The sequence below is a fragment of the Rhinoraja longicauda genome, chromosome 41 (genome assembly GCF_053455715.1).
Source record: "Rhinoraja longicauda isolate Sanriku21f chromosome 41, sRhiLon1.1, whole genome shotgun sequence".
Classification (NCBI taxonomy): domain Eukaryota; kingdom Metazoa; phylum Chordata; class Chondrichthyes; order Rajiformes; family Arhynchobatidae; genus Rhinoraja; species Rhinoraja longicauda.
Window position 1 is genome coordinate 8,959,565 of NC_135993.1, and position 8,122 is coordinate 8,967,686.

An 8,122-nucleotide genomic window follows, 5' to 3' on the forward strand; every position below is an offset into this window, starting at 1 on the left:
CTGTGCCATAAGTACAGCGTGTTAGTGTGCAAAAGTGTGTAAGTATAGTAAGCTGGTGTACAGCAGTGTGCAAGTGTGTCATCCTAGTGTGCAACGGTGTGTAAGTGCAGTGTCTTAGCATGAACTGGTAAGTGCAGTCTCGGTGTGCAATAGTGTGTAAGAGTAGTGTCTTGGTTTGCAATAGTGTGGAAGTGTAGTGCGTTAGCGTGCAATAGTGTGGAAGTGTAGTGTGTTAGTGTGCAATAGTGTGGAAGTGTAGTGTGTTAGTGTGCAATAGTGTGGAAGTGTAGTGTGTTAGTGTGCAATAGTGTGGAAGTGTAGTGTGTTAGCGTGCAATAGTAAGTGCAGTCTCTCGGTATGCAATAGTGTGTAGGAGTAGTGTTTTAGTGTGCAATTGTGTGTATCTGTAGTGTCTTAACATGCAATGGTGAGTACATGCACACATGTAGCATGCAATAGTGTGTACGTCTAGTGTCTTAGTGTTCAATAGTGTCTAACTATTGTGACTTAGCATGTAGAAGTGTGAGGAGAGTGCGCAAGTGTGCAGACGTGTAAATACAGCACCTTGGTGTGCAATAGTGCGTAATTGTAGTGCTTTGGCGTGCAACAGTTGTGTAAGTGTCGTGCCTGAGCATGCAATGATGTGTAAGCCCGGTGTGCTGACTACTTGCGGCGCGGTGGCGCAGCGGTAGAGTTGCTGCCTTACAGCGAATGCAGCGCCGGAGACTCAGGTTCGATCCTGACTACGGGCGCCATCTGTACGGAGTTTGTACGTTCTCCCCGTGACCTGCGTGGGTTTTTCTCCGAGATCTTCGGTTTCCTCCCACACTCCAAAGACGTACAGGTATGTAGGTTCATTGACTGGGTAATATGTAAAAATTGTCCCTAGTGTGTGTGGGACAGTGTTAATGTGTGGGGATCGCTGGGCGGCGCGGACTCGGTGGGCCGAAGGGCCTGTTTCCGCGCTGTATCTCTAAATCTAAATCTAAAATCCTGCCGTCAGGAGTGCCCTCTCCCTGCCCCATCCCACAGAGTGCCCGGGGATTCTTGCCCACAGAGCACAGTGCCCACAAACTCCGAGCCACAGGTGCGATCGGGCTGTAGCATTTGCCCCCAGCCCAGGGGGGAATGAAACCGATTATGGAGCGCCTTCGATTACACCTCCCTCTCCGACCACTCCCAACTCTCCCTCATTTCCATACTGGAATTTGAAGCCTGTTTTGTTTAAACGGTGACAGATGCAGGATTTAGATCCGGATATTTGTGCCGTATGCAAAGTTTCTCAGCTCCTCACTTCGGTGAAACAAAAGTGAGATTGAACTGAAGTGCTTTTGGCACGGCTGGCTGCTACTGTCCGAGGTGTTTTTCGCAGGAAGGGGATTAGTTCTACGGATTAATTCCCAAGGATATTTGACTCTTGTGGAAACAAGGAAGTGCAGAAACAAAAGACCTGCAGATGCTGATTCACACCGAAGACAGACACAAGGTGCTGGAGTAACGCAGCGGGTCAGGCAGCAATAGGGTTGCCAACTTCCTCACTCCCAAAGAAGGGACAAAGGGTGACGTCACCGCCCCGCGCCCCACGTGACCTCACCCAGCCAGCGGCTGTGCCGCCATTGGTGGAGCGGGAGCACGTGGCCGCTGGCTGGGTGAGGTCACATGGGGCGGGTGACGTCACCTTGTCCCATATTTGGGAGTGAGGAAGTTGGCAACCCTACTAATACGGGACAAGGGCGGTCCCGTATGGGACAAACCAATTTAGCCCAAAATACGGGATGTCCCGGCTAATACGGGACAATTGGCAACCCTAGGGTCAGGCAGCATCTCTGGAGAATGTGGATTGGTACAAAGTGCTGGAGTAACTCAGCGGGTCAGGCAGCATCTGTGGAGAACGAGGGTAGGTGACGTTTCACAGAGTGCTGGAGCAACTCAGCGGGTCAGGCAGCGTCTCTGGAGAATGTGGATTGGTACAAAGTGCTGGAGTAACTCAGCGGGTCAGGCAGCATCTGTGGAGAACGAGGGTAGGTGACGTTTCACAGAGTGCTGGAGCAACTCAGCGGGTCAGGCAGCATCTGTGGAGAACGAGGGTAGGTGACGTTTCACAGAGTGCTGGAGCAACTCAGCGGGTCAGGCAGCATCTGTGGAGAACGAGGGTAGGTGACGTTTCACAGAGTGCTGGAGCAACTCAGCGGGTCAGGCAGCATCTGTGGAGAACGAGGGTAGGTGACGTTTCACAGAGTGCTGGAGCAACTCAGCGGGTCAGGCAGCGTCTCTGGAGAATGTGGATTGGTACAAAGTGCTGGAGCAACTCAGCGGGTCAGGCAGCATCTGTGGAGAACGTGGACGGGTGACGTTCTGGGTCGGGACCCTTCCACTGTGACTCATCGTGACTCTCTGGGATCCATTTGACTCACTGTGCACCTACTGACTCTTTGCCTTCTGCTCGAACCAGTGTGTGGGAGTGTGGCTCGTTGGGTCTCTTTGCTCAGATCCGGGCTGCAGTGAGCACAAGGGCGGTTGGCAGCCAGCCAGCCAGCAACAGGACGTGAGAGCGTCGGCTTATCGGAAAATGGATTTTCTTTGTAAAAACGCCACACTGGGCCTTATCTCAGGAACACCTGCATGTCCTTGACCCCACACCTGCTACTTTGCCTCACCCTCCAGCCAATCAGTAACTAGAACTTCCTGCTGAGGGGGGAATGTAAGTGGAGATGAGAGCTCTCCAAACTAACACAAAATTAGTCAAAGACCACTGGTCCATTCATCAAAACTCCAGCGCTTGGTCACGAGCTGCAACCCCCCCTTCAGTCGAACACTCAAATCATTCACCGGGACTTCGAAACGCCATTCACTAAAACACACCAACTCGTGAACTAAAATATACACCGACCCGACCAGCCAACACACAACTCAATTCACGAAAATGCAAACCTATTCATTAAAGTATCTAGACATCAATATTTACCGCGGCTCGCTGTCTAACAGACCCATTCACTCAAGCTCACAGGCCCATTCATTTAAATTTTAAAATCCCATTCATCAGAAATAGCAGGGCCACAGCTAAAATACACAGTCCCCTTCACTAAAGTACACCATCCCCTTCACTAAAATACACAGTCCCCATCACTAAAATACAGTCCTCTTCACTAAAGTACACAGTCCCCTTCATTAGAGTACACAGTCTCCTTCACTAGAGTACACAGTCCTCACTATAAAGTACACAGTCCCCTTCACTAAAGTACACAGTCCCCTTCACTAGAGTACACAGTCTCCTTCACTAGAGTACACAGTCCACTAAAGTACACAGTCCCCTTCACTAAAGTACACAGTCCCCTTCACTAAAGTACACAGTCCCCTTCACCTAAAGTACACAGTCCTCACTAAAACACACAGTCCCCTTCACTGAAGTACACAGTCCCCTTCACTAAAGTACACAGTCCCTTCACTAAAGTACACAGTCCCCTTCACTAAAACACACAGTCCCCTTCACTGAAGTACACAGTCCCCTTCACTAAAGTACACAGTCCCCTTCACTAAAAACACACAGTCCCCTTCACTAAAACACACAGTCTCCTTCACTAGAGTACACAAGTCCTCACTAAGTACACAGTCCCCTTCACTAAAGTACACAGTCCCCTTCACTAAAACACACAGTCCCCTTCACTGAAGTACACAGTCCCCTTCACTAAAGTACACAGTCCCCTTCACTGAAGTACACAGTCCCCTTCACTGAAGTACACAGTCCCCTTCACTAAAGTACACAGTCCCCTTCACTAAAACACACAGTCCCCTTCACTAAAACACACAGTCCCCTTCACTAGAGTACACAGTCCTCACTAAAGTACACAGTCCCCTTCACTAAAGTACACAGTCCCCTTCACTAAAACACACAGTCCCCTTCACTGAAGTACACAGTCCCCTTCACTGAAGTACACAGTCCCCTTCACTAAAACACACAGTCCCCTTCACTAAAGTACACAGTCCTCACTAATGTACACAGTCTCCTTCACTAAAGTACACAGTCCCCTTCACTGAAGTACACAGTCCCCTTCACTAAAGTACACAGTCCCCTTCACTAAAAGACAGTCCCCTTCACTGAAGTACGCAGTCCTCTTCACTAAAGTACACAGTCCCCTTCTCTAAAATACACAGTCCCCATCATTAAAATACGGTCCTCTGTAGGGACACAGGGATTGGTCCAGGCCATCGAACCCTCTGATTGGTAGACCAGGTGAGGTGGTACGTAGGTAAAGGAACTGGGCAGTCTCGTTTAGTCCTCCAGCGGAGACAGTAAGATTTATGGTTGTCTGTCGTTTGATGCGTTGATTGTCACGGTTGTTAATGTTATAATAAACGTCTACCTCAACGTACTTCGCCTACGACTCGCCATAGTGGTGACCCCGACGTGATCACAGATCACCAAGATGTCCCATCAGGAGGCATCGACGCCAAACGCAGTCGGCGTTCATCTGCCCCCGTTCTGGGCCCACCAACCACGCCTGTGGTTCGCCCAAGCGGAGGCACAGTTCCACCTCTGGGGAATACAGGAGGACGCGACCCGGTTCTACCACCTACTGAGCGTCCTGCCGTCGGAGACGTCCGCACGGGTCGCGCAGTACGTCACCGAGCCGCCAGAAACCGACAAGTATGCGGGCCTCAAGTCGCTGCTGCTGAAAACCTTCGGCCGCAGCCAACAACAGCGGGCCAGCACACTCCTGCACTTACCCGAGCTCGGGGACCGACTGCCGTCGGTCCTCATGACGGAGATGATGACTCTAGCGGGAGAACACACCAAATGCCTCATGTTCGAGGAGGCATTCCGCGAAAAGATGCCAGAGGACGTCCGCGTAGTCCTAGCAGACGTTACTTTCGGGGACCCGATGGATTGCGCAGAAAAGGCGGACGCACTGGTCGCGGCAAAGGCGAGGCGCCCCGGGTCAGTAAATCGGGTTTCAACACAGGTGAGCGACCGACCGCGCGGCCAAGATGGCGCCCATCCGCCCGCCACTTTTCAAAAAGCCCGCCAAGCTGCTACGTCGACGGCAGCCATTTTGAAACAGGCCCGCGACACAGAAACACACCAGCGCGGCTGGTGTTTCTTTCATAGAAGATGGGGAGCAGCGGCACGCAACTGTAGAAGCCTCTGCACATTCTCGGGAAATGCCTCGGCCGATCAAATGTAGAGCCAATCTCGATCGGCCAGAACCATCGCCTCTACCTGGCGGAGCAACACACGGGTACCGTTTTCCTCGTGGACACCGGGGCGATCGTCAGCATTGTGCCTCCATCCTGCCAAGAAGCGCGATCAGGTAAGACCGGCCCCCCACTCATTGCGGTCAACGGCAGCCCTGTCCGTACCTACGGAACACGGGACATGTCCCTGTCCTTTGGTTCCAGGACCTACAACTGGACTTTCATCATCGCAGATGTAGGCCAGGCAATCCTGGGCGCGGATTTCCTTTGGGCTTTCTCATTGATCCCCGACGTCCGCGGGAAGACCCTGCAGCCGTCGTCCAGTAGTGTTGACCCCCCCCGCTTCTTCGGTTTCCGTGTCATCCAGCCCGACCGTCCAGGCCGTCACTACGACCTCCGACCCGTTTGCTGCGATACTCGCTGATTTCCCGGAGCTCCTAGTCCAGCGATTCGACACACCTGCTGCCAAACACGGAGTCGTGCACTTCATCCCCACGGAGGGACCGCCTGTTGTCGCCCGAGCCCGACGCCTACCCCCCGATAAGCTGGCAGTCGCTCGCGAAGAGTTCCTCACTTTGGAACGACTGGGGATCATACGCCCGTCAGACAGCCCGTGGGCCTCACCGTTACACATGGTCCCAAAAGCATCTGGGGGGTGGAGACCGTGTGGCGATTACCGACGTCTGAACGCCATCACCACGGCTGACCGATACCCGATCCCGCATATTCAGGATTTTTCGGCCCGCCTCGAGGGTGCCACGGTTTTCTCAAAACTGGACTTAATCCGAGGGTATCATCAGATCCCGGTTCGCCCCGCAGACATTCCTAAGACCGCCACGATCACCCCGTTCGGGCTTTTCGAGTGGCTACGGATGCCTTTCGGCCTCAAAAACGCCGCCCAGGCGCTTGTTCCAACGCCTCATGGACCATGTGGGTCGGGGTATGCCTTTTGTATTCATATATCTGGACGATATTCTCGTGGCAAGTCGGTCGGCTCACGAACACCGGTCCCACCTGCGCTCCATATTCCAAAGGTTGCAGGACCACGGCCTGATCCTACACCCGTCCAGATGCCAATTCGGACTATCCTCAGTAGATTTCCTGGGCCATCGGATCACACAGGCAGGTGCCGTTCCCTTGCCCGAGAAGGTGGCTGCTATCCGCTCCTTCCCCGCCCCGACACTATCAAAGGGTTACAAGAGTTTGTAGGGATGGTAAACTTTTACCACCGATTCGTCCCGGCAGCAGCCCGGATCATGCGCCCCCTTTTCCAATGCCTCGTGGGTAACCCCACCGAGCTCATGTGGTCCCCTGCTGCCGACGCGGCTTTCGCAGCATCCAAGCTGGCCCTCGCGAACGCCACCATGCTCGTCCACCCGCGCTCCTCTGCCCCCACCGCCCTCACCGTCGATGCCTCCGGCGTGGCGGTGGGGGGCGTCTTAGAACAGCAGGTTAACGGCCTCTGGCACCCTTTGGCCTTTTAGAGGGTCGCTTTTTCGTGGCTTTCACTGACCACAAGCCACTGACGTTTGCTTTTTCGAAGGTTTCCGATCCGTGGTCGGCCCGCCAGCAGAGACACCTCACTTTCGTTTCGGAATTTACCACCTACGTTCGGCACATTGCGGGAAAACTAAACGCCGTGGCGGATGCTCTGTCCAGACCGGCGGTTTCCCCGGTGGCCGAGGGAAGTTCCAGGGTGGATTTCCAGGAGCTCGCGGAGGCTCAGCGCCTGGAAGACACCCCCTCCCTGTACCCCCACACCACCTCGGGGTTGCGGTTGGCACAGGTAGCCTGTGGTCCCACGCGTACCAAACTCTGGTGCGACGTTTCCCTGCCGCGCACCCGCCCGGTAGTGCCCACTTCCATGCGGCGCCAGGTTTTCGACACTATTCACGGCCTGGCACACCCGTCCATACGGGCCACTTCGGCTCTGGTTGCGGCTCGATTTGTCTGGCACGGGCTGCGGAGGCAGGTGGCCTCCTGGGCCCGCTCCTGCATTCCGTGCCAAACCTCCAAGGTCCACCGACACACTCGGCCCCCCGTCCAGCAGTTCACGATCCCCGCAGTCCGATTCCTCCACATCCATGTGGATCTCGTCGGCCCGTTAACCCACTCCAGGGGCTACACCCACCTCCTCACGGTAGTCGAGCGGTTCACCCGGTGGCCAGAGGCGCTCCCGTTGTCCGACATCTCAGCAGCCTCGTGCGCGCGGGATCTGGCGCTAAATTGGATTGCCCGTTTCGGCGTCCCGGACGTCATCAATACCGACCGGGGCGCCCAATTCACGTCATCCCTGTGGGTGGCTCTGACTCAACTGTGCGGGTCCCGGTTACAACAAACCACCGCCTATCACCCCCAGGCCAACGGGATGGTGGAACGGTTCCACAGGCAGCTTAAAGCCTCACTCACTGCCCGCCTGTCCGGCCCCGACTGGGCCGACCAGCTCCCATGGGTTCTCCTGGGTATCCGCACGGCTCCGAAGCACGATCTCGGAGCTTCCTCGGCAGACCTCGTCTATGGCTCGCCCCTGCGGGTACCAGGCGACGTTCTCCCCCAATGTTCCACCCCCCCTCCCTCCACGACAGCACTCTTAGCTTCACTCCGAGCGCGGGTGGGGTCCCTGGCCCCGGTCCCTGCTTCTCGTCACGGGGATCCCCCTTCACACGTCCCGGCGGCCTTGGCCGACTGCGAGTTCGTGTTCCGGCGCATCGATGCCCACCGTCCCCCTTTCCGACCAGTTTACCAGGGTCCGTTCAGGGTAGTGAAGAGAGGCACAGTCACCTTCACGTTAGAAGTGGGTACAAGACAAGAGGTCGTCTCGGTGTCCCGCCTCAAGCCTGCCTATTTGGACCCAGACCAGCCCGTCACAGCGGCTCAACCTCCTCACAGAGGCCGACCTCCGGCCGCGGCTCCCGTACAACAGTTTCCC